General features: G+C 39.6%; 1 protein-coding gene across 4 annotated transcripts in view; it reads right to left on the bottom strand.

Annotated features, from left to right (window-relative positions):
* The window catches only part of ASCC1 (activating signal cointegrator 1 complex subunit 1), a 121,252-nt gene that overhangs the window by 86,164 nt on the left and 17,400 nt on the right, over positions 1–17,688 (bottom strand). The gene's annotated exons all lie outside the window — the stretch shown is intronic.

Here is a 17,688-nt window from a genome sequence, read left to right on the forward strand (position 1 = left end):
TGTAATGCTTGCAGTTATAATGAGCACAAAATATATTAACACAATAAATAAGCAGCTTCTAGGAAAAGAGCATATTCTATATAATCCCATAGACGAAGTAATGGTGGCAAAAAAAGCCCCTGAATTTATAATTACTATCAGTTTAAATAGCTGATTTTTTCTTCTACAGCTTTCCAGGAATCACAGTCATCTTCCATGCTAACAATTTTCTATCTACTCTCTACTGCAGAAGAGAAGGCTGGAAAGCTTTATTACGGTTAGTCCTCAACTTACTATGATCTTGCTTGCCATAATCGTTAAGTGAATTTTTGCAGTTGTTAAGTGAATCATTGAGTCATTAAGCAAATCTGACTTCCCCAATGGACTTTTGCTTGTTGGAAGCTAGCTGGGAAATTTACAAATGATGATTACATGACTGCAGGCAGCGCAACTTTTATTAATACGTGCCAGTTGCCAAGTGCCCAAATTTTGAACATTTGTCTTTGGGGATGCTGTGATGGTCATAAGTGTGAAAAACAGTCATAAGTCACTTTTTTCCACACCATTGCAACTTTGGACAGTCACTAAACGAATAAGTCAAGGACTAGCTAAAATAGAAACAAAGGTTCATGTAGCCAACTTTTAAAATAACGTGGGAATATAACAAGTGTTGCTTCAAGTGTTTACTAGTATTTCTAAAATTAGTATCTGCTGCGTACTATCTATGCTGCCAGTTTCCAATGAAATTCTGTAGGTCTTGAAATATGCCAAATCAATGCTATTTCTACTAAAAACCCTTTGGCAAAGTTGAAGCAGGTTATTCTAGGTTTTGATTTTTGCCTGTCTAGTAAGACAGAGCTCTGTCTAAATACTTAGGTCATCATTTATAGTTTTGCAATGAATTTAATTATTTCTGAGCTGTACTGACACTTTTATTTAAAACTGTACTCAGCAAATTCCTTTAAATCTTAAAAAACCTGAACATCCTAAAATTGAACAATTAACACCGAAGAAGACCAAGCTGTATTAAGCAGTGAAAGTTTAAGAAAGATAAACGTTCATTCATTCGTATATCCTGCTGCAATCAAGGATGAAAACTCTTAAAAACATCTGGGACTAGGCTTTGCAGTAAAGTGCATGTTTACGTTCAACCTTTTTTTCTAGCATGCAAGTAGGACAAACTAAATTGGAGTCTTATACTGAAAAGGAAGCTATTAATAACCTCTGGCTTATTGCTTCTAACAAATTCCTTATGAACCCAGTTAAGATGTAAGCATGTGTTAGTAAACATCAATTATCTTTTGAGACAATAAACAAATAAGAGTATTTGGAACGGTCAAGGCTTCCATGCATACCAGTGGTTCATATTGGGAATAAAGAATGAATTCCAAACTGGGCTTCACAGGAAAGTCTACAAACTTGTCTGGCTGCCAGCAGTTACAAACAGACTCAAATCCAGGAAGCCCCCACTGGCACTTGCACAACACCTGCCCAACAATTTTAACATTGATTCCCACTGGAAAGCCAAATGGGTTGCTGAACGTGCAGTCGTAGGAAGACGTATAAATGACCCCACAAAAATGTTGCCAGGCTTTGAACTACCACATCAGCAATGGACAACCCTGAATAGGATTCGCACTTCACAAGGTTATGTGCCGGGACTCTCTGTATAAATGGGGCATAGTGTCCTCCCTTCAGTGTGACCGCAGAGTCCCATATCAAACCATAGGTCACATAGTGCCTGGCTGTAAGCTGAGTCCAGTATATACCAGTCCAGTATCTGATATTTTAAATATAAACAATGCTGCGCTTTAATGGTTAGATGGCCTAAAGACATTGGTATTGGAACATAGATGATTTTAACATTTATATTTTATTGTGTTCTGCTAATCTAGATGAAATGTTAGTATATATTGCTAGTCCATATATGATATGCTATGTGCTAAATGAATTAATTAATTGGACCATATGGAACCTTGGGTAGCCATCCAACAGGTAAAGTTATCTTCTGATACAAAGTACCACGCTCACAGATAGTATTGCATAAATAATAAGACTCCATACAGAACGTATTTAGGCAAATTCATTTGGCCTGATATCATGCAATTAGTCAGAATCGTTTGTACAAATAGTTTCCAGATCTCACTTGAAAGATAATTTCCTCTAATAAGTCACTACATCGAGCAGAAGCAGAATAAAAGGAACCTATAAAGGCACCCAAAGGATTACAGCACAACTGTATTATCCTTCCATTGATAAACAATTTCCAGTTTGCTCCTCAAAATGTGTCATTGAGGTTTATTTATTTCACAGCTATTACATATCATCCCAATCATATGAATGCACAAAATATCACAAAATGCAGCAATTTATTAATAAAGGGAATCATGAGAGTTCACTAAAAATTATCTTAACAAACTGTATTTAATATTAGTGTAAAAAAAGAACATTGACGCATTTGAAATGTGGCTACTGGAGAAGACTCCTAAGAATACCATGGACAACCAAGAAAATAAACAAAATGGACACCGAACAAGTTAATCCAGAATTCTTACTCAAGGCACAGATGACCAGGCCCAAATTATCCTACTTCAGATACAATCCATGAAGATTCTAGAGAAGGTCTCAAAGATGCTTTTTCAAAAGGCAACTGAACTTTCTTTGTGGTTTTTTTTTCATGAAGATGTTTCGCTTCTCATCCAAGAAGCTTCTTCAGTTCTGGAGAGAACTGAAGAAGCTTCTTGGATAAGTAGAGAAACGTCTTCAAGGTTTCGGACAACTCTAGCATGGATGACTGAGAATCTCTATAGACATACTAGAGAAGGCTCTGACGGTGGGAAAAGTAGAAAGAGAAGAGGATGACCAACAGCAAGGTGGGTGGATTTAGTTAGGGTGGCAATGAATATCCTGTTGGAAGACCTGAAGGAGCAGGTTGGGGACTGACCATCAAGGATAAAATGTATCAATGTGGTTGCTAAGAGTCAATACATAATAAAACAATCAATGAATCAATAATTAATCAGCTGCCCAAAACCTCAGTATATTTATTTTTTTATTTTATTTTAATTCCATTTATATCCCGCCCTTCTCCGAAGACTCAGGGCGGCTTACAAGCTTAGCAGTAGCCTTCATTCTATGTATATGCCTGCTTATTAGGGCTTTCACACACACACACCCCAAGCGGCATTATTACAAAGTCAGCTTAATTGCCCCCAACAATCTGGGTCCTCATTTGACCTACCTCGGAAGGATGGAAGGCTGAGTCAACCTTGAGCCTGGTGGGACTCGAACCTGCACTAATTGCAGGCAGCTGGTGTTACTTAAGGAGGCATTAGCCCACTGCCAAAAGCCACTGAAATAATATAAAATTGAGGACCATTCTAAATGTCCAGGGCCACCTGGACTTCTGAGGGTTGGCAAGGGTTTCAAGTGTGTCGGCTATTCCTGAAAGGTTGCTAATTCTGGGAGTTGAAGCCCATAATTTGAAATTTGCCAAGGCTGAGAAACACTGCCCTAGCCTAGTCCACCTCAGAAAAATTAAAACCTGGCTTAACTCCAGATATCTACATAGACATGTATCTATAGAAGGGAATATGGGGGCTGTTATCTAGTTTGGTAATGTAACATCTGCAAGAAAGCCACCAAGCTCAGAGAGCACCAAGGACACCATGCAGACATGTTCATGACTGACGTTTTCCAGCTTTTTCAAGCAAAGATGAAATGCTAAGTACTGCTGCTTACGTTAAACGTTGAACAGTTCCTTTGATTAATTGAAGCAGTCAGCTCAGCTTCTTAATACTTTACATTCAGCACAAGGATTGCTAATTTTGAGAAACAGTCCAGCATTTCTAAAAGGCCTTTTAGAAAGAGTTGAGGATGATGGTTTGGATGATTAGTTTTGTTACAGCATTTCATATAGTTCTGATTAAAAGTGTTTGATAGTTAGGCTTCTATAAATTATAATTTTTTAATTCTACGCATAGAATAGAAAAAAATAAATTTCATATAAATCTAATTTATTCCAAGCTAAAAAAATAAACTCTCAATTTCTAAAAATCTGCTAAAGGTTGTCAATACAAGTACTTTCCAAATACTGCCCTCTGCTGGATACAAAATCATGGTAAAACCTTAACTTTATCACAACTATTATTATGACATATATATGCATATATATATATATATATATATATATATATATATATATATATATATATATATATATATATATATATATATATATATACATATACATATACACATACATACATACATACATATATATACTGTATATATATATATATATATATATATATATATATATATATATATATATATATATATATATATATATATATATATATATATATATATATATATATATATATATATATATATCTCGTGTGTGTGTATTTGGGGTTGTACATTATGAATCAGTTAATAGCCATGAAGTTCTAAAAATGATAATGAAGTTGCTGAGTTTTACTGGTAATAAAGATGCCTCTTTCTCATGTAAATTAGGTAAACTGCAAAAACAAATGTTTATAAATAATCTTAAACGTGGTTTTTACATTTCAAAGAACATCAAATAATTACTTTGTCATTCCAGTAGCTTGTAAAGTCTATAGTTTTTTAAATTATAGCGCAGTTCACCTTTTTTGGGGTTCATTATCAACCATTTTATTCAGACAAGAAATTATATGTACAGGAGTCTTAGGAGTAAAGAATGACTCAATCGAGCATGCATATGTTTGTCTCATGCACACACACAAACACCTCTAATTCCTACATTTTCCTCTTTTCTCAAATTGGTGGGACTTCATTCCTTTCTTGGTTAAGAGAATCTAGTTTATCAGCATATTTAGCCTGATAAAATGCAGGCTTGATTTACTAAAAAAAAAAAAAGCCAAGATTCTGTCAGAAATTATGAAACAAGACTGTTTCCACAAAATATCATTTAAGTTAACAGAGACACATTAACCTATAAACATTTATTACCTTGAACCAAGAAACTAATGCTTGGAGCAGGGGTGTCCAATCTTGGCAACTTTAAGACTTGTGGACTTCAACTCCCAGAATTCCTTAGCCAGCTATGCTGGCTGGGGAACTCTGGGAGTTGCAGCCCACAGGTCTTAACATTGCTGAGGTTGGACACCCCTCGATCTCTCATCTTTGCCTCTGTACTAATTGGAAGCTGCTGATCATTCATAGTATGTTAAACTGTCACACCAAGCCAGGCTTGGTTACAATTCACTAATATTCAGTCATTATAATTCCAAGTAGATTTGATTGCCTCTTTTTATTTTCTTTTGCCTAGCCCTTGAAAATGATATCACGTACGTGCATTTTAACTTTGTTCTGGGAATTAGAATGGTTGTTAGATTTATTCTTTGTTTCCTGAGGAAACATTTCCTGGTAATATATTCAAGTCTGTTTTAGACATTTACAGTAATACATAAAAATAATATATTTTCCCCACAGAGATCTATCCTGCTTCCATTCTAATTAGAAAACACAGAATAACAGTCTTTCTCAAATTGCTGCAAGTTGTTTCCAAGTGTTCTAACATCCATCAAACTCTTAGTCTTGGTCCCACAAGAGAATGAATGGATTTTCTTTGCATTTCACAAATAGCAACACGATGCAAGCCTCATGACTTTGACAAAAACAAAAATAAAAATGTATGAAAACTTGACGGCTTTCACTCATCTTTACATTTTCAGAGAACTTTTGATAGTCAACCTTTGCCACCACTCACATTTATCTATCACATCTCCCACTTTCCTAAAAATTTTCTTCAGTTTATGGATAGAGATCTTAATCTCAAACCGCAACCTTGGGTTGACCACACAACCCTCTGCAGGCAAGCAGGCTGTAAACTCTAATGTGGATTGAAGCAAAAAACCCTAAATCTTGATTTAGGCTTGTCCAGAACTGCATGTAGGTGTTAATGCAAACTTATGCTGCAAAGGGGTTGATAGGTAAGCATAGGTTGCAGATGGTTGCAAAAGGGTTGATGTGCACCCCACTCCATATCTGATCTGCACATGCTGATTGATTGATTCGATTTTTGGTTCAGAAGTGGGCAGTTTGAGCACCCTCTAACCGTTAATATTAGCAGAAATTGTGAATGCCTCAGGTATGCCACTGTCTCTGAACAACAGACACATTTGTTCCCTGGCATGTAGTGATCCCGAAATCCAACAGCTGCTTAACCGAAAGAGTTTTTTAAGGACGAATGCACTTTTCCAGTTCTTCATTATCAAAAATTCACACCATACTGTTGTTGCTGTTAGTTGCGAAGTCGCATCCGACCCATTGCGACCCCATGAACAACGTTCCTCCAAGCCTTCCTATCCTCTACCATCTTCTGGAGTCCATTTAGGCTCATGCCTACTGCTTCAGTGACTCCATCCAGCCACCTCATTCTCTGTCATCCCCTTCTTCTCTTGCCCTCCACCTGTCCCAGCATTAGGCTCTTCTCCAGTGAGTCCTTCCTTCTCATTAGGTGGCCAAAGTATTTGAGTTTCAACTTCAGGATCTGGCCTTCTAAAGAGCAGTCAGGGTTGATCTCCTCTAGGACTGACCAGTTTGATCGCCTTGCAGTCCAAGGGACTCGCAGGCGTCTTCTCCAGCACCATAGTTCAAAGGCCTCAATTCTTTGGCGCTCAGCCTTTCTTATGGTCCAACTTTCACAGCCACACACTATACTGTACCTAACTGTAAACATTGAAAAGGTGGCTTCCAAACAAGCTCTCATCACTGATGGTATAAGGCAGACCAACTGAGTGCTGCTAGTTTCTACTTGGGTCCATTTGCCCCTTTCCAGGATCCAGGAGATCAGATTGTTAATGAATGTCCTTGTGGTGGTGCTACTCAACGGTGGGTCAGTTCCTAGCAAGATGATAATTGTTCACAGTAATACTGGATGAACAAGTGGACCTGTTGGGTGAGGGAGATAAGTTTGGAAATCTGTTCCTCTCAGTATTGGATTCTTTAGCAGTATTGATTTTATAGGCAGGCAGAGGAGGGGGACTGCAATGACTATGACAAATGTTGTTCCTATGGAAAAGGGTCCAGGTCTCAACTTCTGCTCAAGATGAGGAAATGTTGAGCTAGTTTGCTTCTCTGCCCCTCCATGAGCAGTGTCTGAGCTGCTTCTTAAGAACAACTAGCAACATAATGCTAATTAATCTTTAAAATCACCTGGTGAGATGGAACCATCTCAAGCAGAAATAGAAAAATAATTACCAGCTTCAGCAGCAAAAGAAAGGCCAACAATTTTCCTTTCTGAGACAGGAGAGGAAATTGCTTTGGTTGACAGTTCAACTGAAGATCAGGTAGCAGAAGTGCGGGAAGCAACAGTAAAATGGAGCCAAGAGAAGTACTGTAATTAATTCTGAGGTGCTTGTCATGGTGTAATCTCACAAAAGAGGTCATCTCACAAAATGAATATTAACATATCTGAAAGAAGATTTGGGGCTCCCTGAGAAACTGGGACTGTTGTGGAGGGCCAAACCAATAGGGCTGTGAAGGTGCCTGGGCATGCACATGTGCAAATTCATAAAATGGAAAAAAATAACAGTAGTTGCTTTCATAATAAAAACAATCCACCTGGGCTAGACAGGGAGAGTCAAAGGGCTGGAGGTGACCTGGGGGTTATAAAATACCCAGGTCTGATCTAGGCTCTAGCAAAATGATTTTTAAGCTTCATGGTTATTGAGGACTAGCAGCCTCCAAAAGAAGTAACAGAGGAGTCTTTCTGGAAGATATTCAATTTCAAAGAATTCTATTATTACCCCCCACAGATAGGGCTCGCAACTTGGGAGTCCTCTTAGATTCACAGCTTTCCTTGGAAGACCACATAACAGCTGTGACTAGGGGAGCCTTTGCCCAGCTTCGCCTGGTTCGCCAATTACGGCCCTATCTAGACCGAGATGCCCTACGTACGGTCACTCATGCACTCGTGACCTCTCGTTTAGACTACTGCAATGCTCTTTACATGGGGCTGCCCTTGAGGACCACTCGGAGGCTCCAACTGGTACAGAATGCAGCCGCGAGAGTTGTGTTGGGAGTCTCCCGATACTCCCATGTTACACCTCTACTCCGTGAGCTGCATTGGCTCCCAGTTGTCCTCCGGGTAAGATTCAAGGTGCTGGTAATGGTTTTCAAAGCCCTACATGGCATGGGTCCAGAGTACCTTAGGAATCACCTGCTGCCAACGTCAATGTCCCTCTGTCCAGTGCGCTCCCACAGAGAGGGCCTCCTAAGGGTTCCGCCGTTCGGAGAATGCCGTCTGGTGGCTCCCAGAGGGAGGGCATTCTCTGTGAGCGCGCCTGACCTATGGAACCATTTACCGGTTGAGCTCTGGATGGCTCCCGACCTTCGCTCCTTCCGACGTGACCTAAAAACATATCTGTTTGAGCAATCCGGTCTGGTCTGAAGGGTTCTGTTTTAATTATTGTTTTAAGATAACTATCTTCTGCATTTGGGCAAAATTAGGGTTTAATTTGTTCTCAATATCTGTATTTGTGCATTCTGTTATTTATGTCACTGTTCACCGCCCTGAGTCCTTAGGGAGAAGGGCGGTATACAAATCAAATAAATAAATAAATAAATAAAATATAATACAGTACTGAGATTCATCAAGATTCTAATCTTATTATGGACAAATCCGGGTGAGAATTAGTATTCTCAAGAAATCTATCCGGTATAACCTTTTGCACCTCTTCAGGAAATGAACCTCTCTAGAATATGGTGAAGGAAAAATAATAATAATGTATTTTTCAGGTTTCCTTTCCAAAGCCGTTAAAAAGCATAAATAATGTAACCATATTAGTGAGGCAGGAAGACAAGTGAACAATTTTTTTTCTTCATCCTGCCAATTGTATTTATCTCTGGATGATTGAAAACATTTTTATGATCCTGATATAGCTGTTAATTATCCGAGAAAAGATCTGAAACTCATACTGAGATTGAAATACAACAGCAGTCTTCACAGTAATTAGATAAACGTCAAGAGGACAATTCTTTTATTATATATCAAATTTTGAAGCACAGATTTTTTCTTTAATTTACTTTTTGAAGTAGGTAGATTAGAGCTTCAGTTTCAGGGAGAGAGTAAAAGTCTGCAATGCAAGGATGTCTCTTCCAGATGTTCACTGATCGGTTTTCTTCTTCCTTTCCTCCTTATTTTATTACTTTTTTTCCTCAGTTTTTATTTTTTATCTTGATTCTGAGGGGTTTCCCCCCCTCTCCTAGGGTTTCCTCAGCGCTTTTTATTTTCACCGTTTCTTTTTAGTCTTTTTCCTTATTTTTTTTACCACTACTATCCTTATTTTTTATTCCATTCAAATGTAAAGGTTTTCTTTTCTGAAGTTTTACTTTTGATAAATAGGTTATTAAGTTTTTAATATGATTTTCCTTTTTTTCCCTTGGGTCATTAGCCAGGATCAGTTGGATCTTTCCTGTATAATGCAAAATTTCTTTAGATTACTATATAATGTTATAGTTATTTTTATTTCCGAATATTACAGGGAAAATTTTTTTTTCAAATATATTTTATAATTGAGGGGAAAAAATGAAGTTCAGTATAAATAAGGTAAAGGTTCCCCCGCACATGCGTGCTAGTCGTTTCCAACTCTAGGGGCCGGTGCTCATCTCCGTTTCAAAGCCGAAGAGCCAGCGCTTGTCCGAGGACGTCTTCGTGGTCATGTGGCCGGCATGACTAGACGCCAAAGGCGCACGGAACGCTGTTACCTTCCCACCGTAGTGGTCCCTATTTTTCTACTTGCATTTTTACGTGCTTTCGAACTGCTAGGTTGGCAGAAGCTGGGACGAGTAACAGGCGCTCACTCTGCTATGCGGCACTCGGGATTCAACCCGCCAAACTGCTGACCTTCTGATCGACAAGCTCAGCGTCCTAACCCACTGAGCCACCACGTCCCTTTGTTCAGTATAAATACACTTTATTAGAAATCAGAAGGCTCCACCATTTCAATGCATTCAATAACAGTCAAAGATAGAGTATTCATTGAGGTGATGTCTTAAAAAACTAATTAGATATTGTTTGAATCAGATTTATGGGTTTTTCTGATTTGTTTCCTGTAAATCCGGACATTTGATCAGGGGACATAATTCAACTACTTAATTTATTACATAATTTTTAAGACAGCAAGCTTTACACCTGTCTTGTGATTGACCTGCATTTTTCAATTAACACCTGGAAGAGAGGCTGCTTAGACAAGCTCGCTCTTCCTTTTTACTCTTGTGAGGTAACGAACTCTGTGCTCTAACCTCAATTAGATAATTATTCCCCTCTTTTGTCATGGTGGGAAGCGTGTGCCTGCTAGGCATTTAATCCTCATTAATATGTATGTTTCCCTTGCTGATGCCTAAATAGAGCAACTCTGGGGCGGGGGGGGGGGGTGGAGAGGGAAAGAGAGGTTGCAGGACTATAAAACAGGCCCAAAGAAAGCAACCTCTTTGCAAGTCAAATTCCAGAGACCATCACTGTGAAGGAAGAGCCCCTGGCACTGTAAGTAATGAAATGGGGACACTTTGAATAAACACGTTGTTTGTTTCTGGCACCTCCTCCTGCTTCGGTATCCATCTTGCAAAATCTAAATTAGCTAGCAACACAAGAATTGTTTTAGAAAACAACACCTTTCTGAAATAAATTAAGCATTTACCCTCACATTCAAGATGTTGCAAAATGCTTTATTACTACCGCATGTTCTTCAACAGCAACAATGTCTAAATAAGCTCCTAGTTGTCCCAACACCTATTTTCCATTTTCTTTTAATAATGGTTTATAATCTCACTGTCATTTCCCCAGTGAATTTCTTTCAGAAGTTAAATCAGGTCCAATGTTCCTAGCTATTACAAGTAATTCCCAATTGACTCACTTGAAGTCCTCATCATATTAATCCTCAATAGCCTTCGAATCCCTATTGGTTTCTTTTGTAAAAAAAGAATACTACACATCTTATTGCTTAAATGAGATACAATAAACAAAAACAGCATGATCTGCTTCTAACAGAATAACAGAGTTGGAAGGGACCTTGGAGGTCTTCTAGTCCAACCCCCTGCTCAGGCAGGAAACAGTGTTTCCTTTCTTCTGGGAATTAAATGTATATAATAGATCATTTATAATTAAGCTATTTGAAATATGCATAAATGTTGCTTCAAATAACTTTTGTGTTTGGCTTACCTAAGTGAGACATCCATGGTTTTCTCCCTCATCAATCACATCTTTTTAATCATTTCCAATTATAACTTCAGGCTTGGCAGTATTGTCAATAAAATAAATAAGAACACTCAAACATCTTGCCAATTGTTCTATTTTTCCACCAATATAGTAAATGTTCCATATATGTTTGTTATGTACTTCTATCTGTGTTCGAGTGCCTATGTTTTATATAGTTTAAACTTGTCAATAAACCTCTCTCTTAATTTAAGTACGATAATCCTTTGGATTTGTATAGGAAAACACCTAAAGTTACTTTGAAATGAAATAAAGTTAACAAACAAATAAATGAACAAATAAATTTAACTTCAGAATAGTCAGAAGTATTTCTTCCCATTCAATAATAAATTCCACTACATCTATAATTTCTGAGGTCGCCTAATTTATGGGTTTTTTTAATCCAAATATAGACTTTACTTGCTATGTAGCTGACTTTTAATTTGATCCTGGGTTTTATTTTTTGTATCAGATGGATAAGAAATTATTTTCCAGATTAATTCACACAGATCGAGGAAGGCACATTTTAAATGCTTTTGATTGGATTTATAGGAAATTTTTGCTTTAAGATACTAAAAGCGTGTTCTTTAAAGATATTGGACAGCATGTAATTTTCTAAACTCAGCCCAATTACTCTTTGTCTCTGGAATAAGCTGCAACAATGTTCTAGGAACATCTCTTATGATTTTTTTGTTTCCTGCTTCTAAATGTAGAATTTACCAAATAGGTAAATTAATGTTGGTTAAAGCTGTAGGTAGCTTAATTCCAGTACAATGTACATTCCAAGAAAGGAAGTTATTTGGCCAAAAGATGAATAAATTGAAGGGAATCTCTAAGAGTGAATATCTGAACAAGACTATTTAAAAAGCAGGGGTCTTCAAACTTGGCCCTTTTATGACTTGTGGACTTCAACTCCCAGAATTCCTCAGCCAAGCATGCTGGCTGAGGAATTCTGGGAGTTGAAGTCCACAAGTCATAAAAGGGCCAAGTTTGAAGACCCCTGATTTAAAAACTATCATTACAGTTCACTTGTGATTGGGGATCCTGTTATCTCATGCTCACCCTACAGGTGATCATAATCACTAACTTTGTACTGATCAAAAGGTCCCAAAGGTGCTTTTTCAAGAGGCAACTGGGCTTCCTTTGTTTCTCCTTGAAGACGTTTTGCTTTTCATCCAAGAAGCTTCTTCAGGTCTGACTATCAGAACTGAAGAAGCTTCTTGGATGAGACGTGAAACATCATCACTCCAGTTGCCTCTTGAAAAGGCACCTTTGGGACAACCATGATCTGGATAACTGAGAATCTCCATAGACATTTACTGATTCAAGGGCACAGACAGACAAACTAAACGCAAGATGTGCCACTATTTTTCACTTAATAATAAATTAATAACTGAACCCAAATCTCAATCAATAAAAAGTTGTCTTTAGTGATGAAGCAGCACAATTTATTTCAGACAGAAGCTCCAAATACACCGAGCCACAACTACAAAGGACTTCCAACTGATTCATGCCTACCTTACCGTTTTACTGGCAGACCAATTATGTAAGGAATCCAGACTATTGCAAGGGCAGCAGATGAGCAGAGTCTACATTATCCTAATCAATAAACAACCTCTGTTGTATTTTTTATTCCTCGGCCCTCACCCTGCCAAATCAATTGCACTGACTGGATGGCTGGTTCCTTAAGTTTTGAAACCTGCAGAACCGCATAACTGAGAAGTTCTGTTTTCCCTTCTCAAATGTGTTGAAAATGCCCTCCACGCCAGATTAAAGGCCTTATTGGTTTATCCTTTACCCCACAATGGCCAAGTAAAAGCGTCCGAAAAGTTCACAAACAGGGCTTGAAAGCAATCACATTTTTCTCAACGTTGTTCTTCAAGAACCTGCTTGCAAAATGGGCGACCATATAGGTCATCCTCCACTGATGGCTGGTTGAAGTTAAGACAGAATCTCCAAAAGCTACTCACAAGTTTTGAAGTTCTCATGTTGTACCTTTCCCCTACGTAATCATGTGACTGCATTTTAAGTGCTTTGCAACTGGCCCACATATAAAAAAAATGAGCCCATAGCACACAATGAGTTTGTATAATAATAATAATAATAATAATAATAATAATAATAATAATAATAATAATAATGATAATGATGATGATGATGATGATGATGTTGGAAGGGGCCCAACCCCCTGCTCAGGCAGGAAACCCTATACCATTTCAGACAAATGGCTGTCCAGTCTTTTCTTAAAAACTTCCAGTGTTGGAGCATTCACCGGTTCTGGAGGCAGGTTGTTCCACTGGTTAGTTGTTCTAACTGTCAGGAAGTTTCTCCTTAGTTCTAGGATGCTTCTCTCCTTGACTAGTTTCCATCCGTTGCTTCTTGTCCTGCCCTCAGGTGCTTTGGAAAATAGCTTGACTCCCTCTTCTTTGTGGGAGCCCGAGATATTGGAAAACTGCTATCATGTCCCCTCTCATCCTTCTCTTCATTAAACTAGACTACCCAATTCCAGAAGCCGTGCCTTATATGTTTTAGCCTCCAGTCCCCTAATCATCTTTTTTGCTCTTCTCTGTACTCTTTCTAGAGTCTCAAAATCTATTCATTTAATGACCACCATAAAGAAGTCATTAAAATTGGGTCTGAGTACATGATGACTAAGGGACGCGGTGGCTCAGTGGGTTAGGACGCTGAGCTTGTCGATCAGAAGGTCGGCAGTTTGGCGGGTCGAATCCCGAGTGCCGCGTAACAGAGTGAGCGCCTGTTACTCGTCCCAGCTTCTGCCAACCTAGCAGTTCGAAAGCATGTAAAAATGCAAGTAGAAAAATAGGGACCACTACGGTGGGAAGGTAACAGCGTTCCGTGCACCTTTGGCGTCTAGTCATGCCGGCCACATGACCACGGAGACATCCTCGGACAAGCGCTGGCTCTTCGGCTTTGAAACGGAGATGAGCACCGGCCCCTAGAGTTGGAAACGACTAGCACGCGTGTGCGGGGAACCTTACATGATGACTTGCTTTACAACCATCTCAACTTACAACCATAATTGCCAGATTCAATTACAGTTGTAACTTCAAGGAAAACCTGTATAAATTTGACTAATAAATAAATTTGGAGATATGGTGTCTCCAATTGTGGAGGTGTTATATTTTTAGCACGGCAGGCCTTCCACAAAGACATGCTTTTCTCTTTCTGGGGTACTGAGTGATCAACTCAAGGTGGAAACACACATTTGGCCTATGACCACAACTGAGCACAAAAATTCTGTTGCTAAGCAAGACATTTCTTAAGTAAGCTTTGCCCCATTATACGACCTTTCTCGCCGAAGGTGTCAACTGAATCACTCCAGTGGTTACTGAGTTAAGTGAAACTGGCTTCCCCATTGACTTTGCTTGTCAGAAGATTGCAAAAGGGGGATCACATGACTGCATCCATCCTAAACACATGCCAAGTTCCAATCATTCTAATTTTGATCATGTGACCATGAGGATGCTGCAACGGTTGTACGTACGTAAAATGGTCATCAGTCACTTTTTTCAGTACCCTTGTAACTTCAAATGATCATTAAACGGATGGTTGCAAGTTGAGGATTGCCTGCAATGTCGGAGTGATAACCTTTCTCTTTCAAGCAGACATTTGACTTGTGTTCTTGGGTATTATGTATGTGTACACTTTTGAGAGCAAGCAACTAAATTTTATGCCCACAGGAAAAAAAATAACAATAAAGCTTATCTAAAATCTTATGGGAGCTGAATTCACCCTCCCTTTCATTTCGACGAATCGGGATTTGCAATAGCTGTTAAGCTAACCTGCAACATTAGCTTCCACTGAAATATAGAACTGGTCCTCTATTAATAACAGAAGGAAAATTAATGTGTCTGTACTAGTGTCTGAGCTTCGCACTTCGCAGACAGGCACTTCCCTTAAAGCTTGGAAGGGTCTGATTTTTACATTTTTAATGCCAGCTTCATCATTGCCATGACAGGGTGAAAAAGAAAGGGAAAAGCGGGGCGGAATCCTTCTCAAAATATATTTAAACCGGCAACTACAGCACTACAATGGAGGGAGCAATGGTTACCATGGTAACTGCACTAGTCGGAGGCAATGATACCGCCTCATTATTCAGCAACAGCCAAAATGCTAATTTCGGCACCTGAAATTTGTGTGTTGGCTTATCTGCATTTCTGATTGCTATTCAATTATTTTTGAATAGAGACATCATTAATAGTGGCTCTACTCTTAAGCTCGAAACAGCAGCACCAAAGGTTAGCTGCACCCGGCAACAGATATTTAGATTTTAGATTTAGATTTTATTAGATTTATATACCGCCCTTTCCCGAAGGACTCAGGGCGGTTTACAGGGCATTTTAAAATCACATCAATATAAAATACAAAGTTAAAAGAGAATTAAAAGATTAAATTATCCCTGAAAATAAAACCCCAGTTAAAACAGATATATTGCCAGGTTCCTTTGAGCATCCTACAAACTTCCCTGCTGTTTGGCATAAGCTTTAATATATCTTTATTGGGCTGCAGTGCACAGATTTTACAAGATTCCTGGTTTTTTTTGGAGCATCCTGCTGTGAGATGAGGTGGGCTAGGAAGAGCAGGGCTGACTCTGAAAGACAGATCCAGCAGAGTCTAAAGCAAGCAATCCAGGCTGTGTATCTATCTATCCAACTAGAATTAGTTAGTTAGTTAATTAATTCTCCTGGAATTAAGGGGAAACTTCCCGACAGTGAGGACAATCAACCAGTGGAACAGCCGACCCCTAGAAATCGTGGGCGCTCCATCGCTGGAAGTTTTTAAAGAGACTGGACACTCACCTTGTCTGAGATGGTGTAGGTCAGTGACGGCGAACCTTTTAGAGACCAAGTGCCCGAACTGCAATTCAAAACCCACTTATGTATCGTCGGGTGCCAGGTGGGCATGGCCCATTGGGTGGATGTGGCCCATTGGGTGGGTGTGGACAATAGAGTGGGCGTGGCTGCAGTGGTAACGGCAGACTGGGTGGAACTAAAAAGTTCAATCAATCAATTCCAACTTTGCGAGATCTTTTTTTTCCCCGCGAGAAGTTGAAATTGATTGATTGATTGAATCTTTTTTTTTTTTGCACACGGCAGTGGAAGCCTAAAGCGAAAAGGTTTTATAAAACCCAGCTGAAGGCCTAGGACTGGGGCGACAGCGCGCGTGCCCACAGAGAGGGCTCTGCGTGCCACCTTTGGTACACGTGCCATAGGTTCGCCACCACGGCTATAGGTTCTCCTGCTTGAGCAGGGGGCTGGACTAGAAGACCTCCAAGGTCCCTTCCGGCTCTATTCTATTCTATTCTATTCTATTCTATTCTATTCTATTCTATTCTATTCTATTCTATTCTATTCTATTCTACTCTACTCTACTCTACTCTACTCTACTCTATTCTAGAGCTAAGAGGAAAGCAGATCATGTATTTCCGAGTCTAACTTTTATTTCCCATAAAACGTAGACTCTTGCAATGACTTATTTCTTTGCTTAAAAATGATGAGGATTATAAAGTAACAAAGCATAATTGCATCTGCTGGCCAGTTTGGGGGGATCCAACCGAAACTCCTTAGAAACACCACACACACGCAGGCATGTTTAAATATATTTTTTTCAAAGTCAGAGATATATTACAGGTACTCCTCGTCTTACGACTGGTCACCTAATGACTGTTCTAAGTTACAATGGACTTCCCTTTGGGTAACTAAGAGCCAGATTCAAAGTTACAACAGTCATGGTCCCTCCCCGCCTTCAGGTAATCACCCTGTAGCATCCTCCAGTCACGTGAATGCATTTTACAACAGTTTTGCCCAAAACCAGCATTTACTGCCAGGTTTTGGCAAAACCGGTTCACATAGCAAACGCTATGTTCACTTCACAACCGCTGCAAAAATGGTTGTAAAATTGCATTGGTCATGTGAGCGACCTGATTTACAACCGTCATAAGTTACAACTACGATGGGTAGGTTCCATTATGTTCGTAACTTAAGGACTAGCTGTATGTTCTATACTTCAGGCCTCTCAAACAAGAAAGATGCACGTGATTCATAACTATCTTCCTTATTTTCTTTGCAGTAGACCAGTGGTGGCGAACCTATGGCACCCGTGCCAGAGGCGGCACTCAGAACCCTTTCTGTGGGCACCATGCCCCGGAGATGGCAACTGTCCCTCTTCAACCAGCCGCCTGCTAACTCGGCAAGGCCCCATGTGGCCAGATCCATCCCGGCATGGCTGATTTCCCCCCCCCCCCTCCATGCCATCCCTCCTGGCCTTGCATGCTCTTCTTTTCCCAGGCACGACCCAACTGTCAGCCAGCCATCCAGCTCAGAGGCGGCTTCTTTGAACTGCTGGCGGCGGGCTGCGCAGCCCCAGAGTGCGCTGGTCAAGGGGCCAGCAGGCTGTAGCTGCTGACAGACACCGTATGCCCCCATGCGCTCGCTGGCCTCTGTGTG

The sequence above is a fragment of the Vipera berus genome, assembly GCF_964194415.1.
Source record: "Vipera berus genome assembly, chromosome: 5".
NCBI classification, from domain to species: domain Eukaryota; kingdom Metazoa; phylum Chordata; class Lepidosauria; order Squamata; family Viperidae; genus Vipera; species Vipera berus.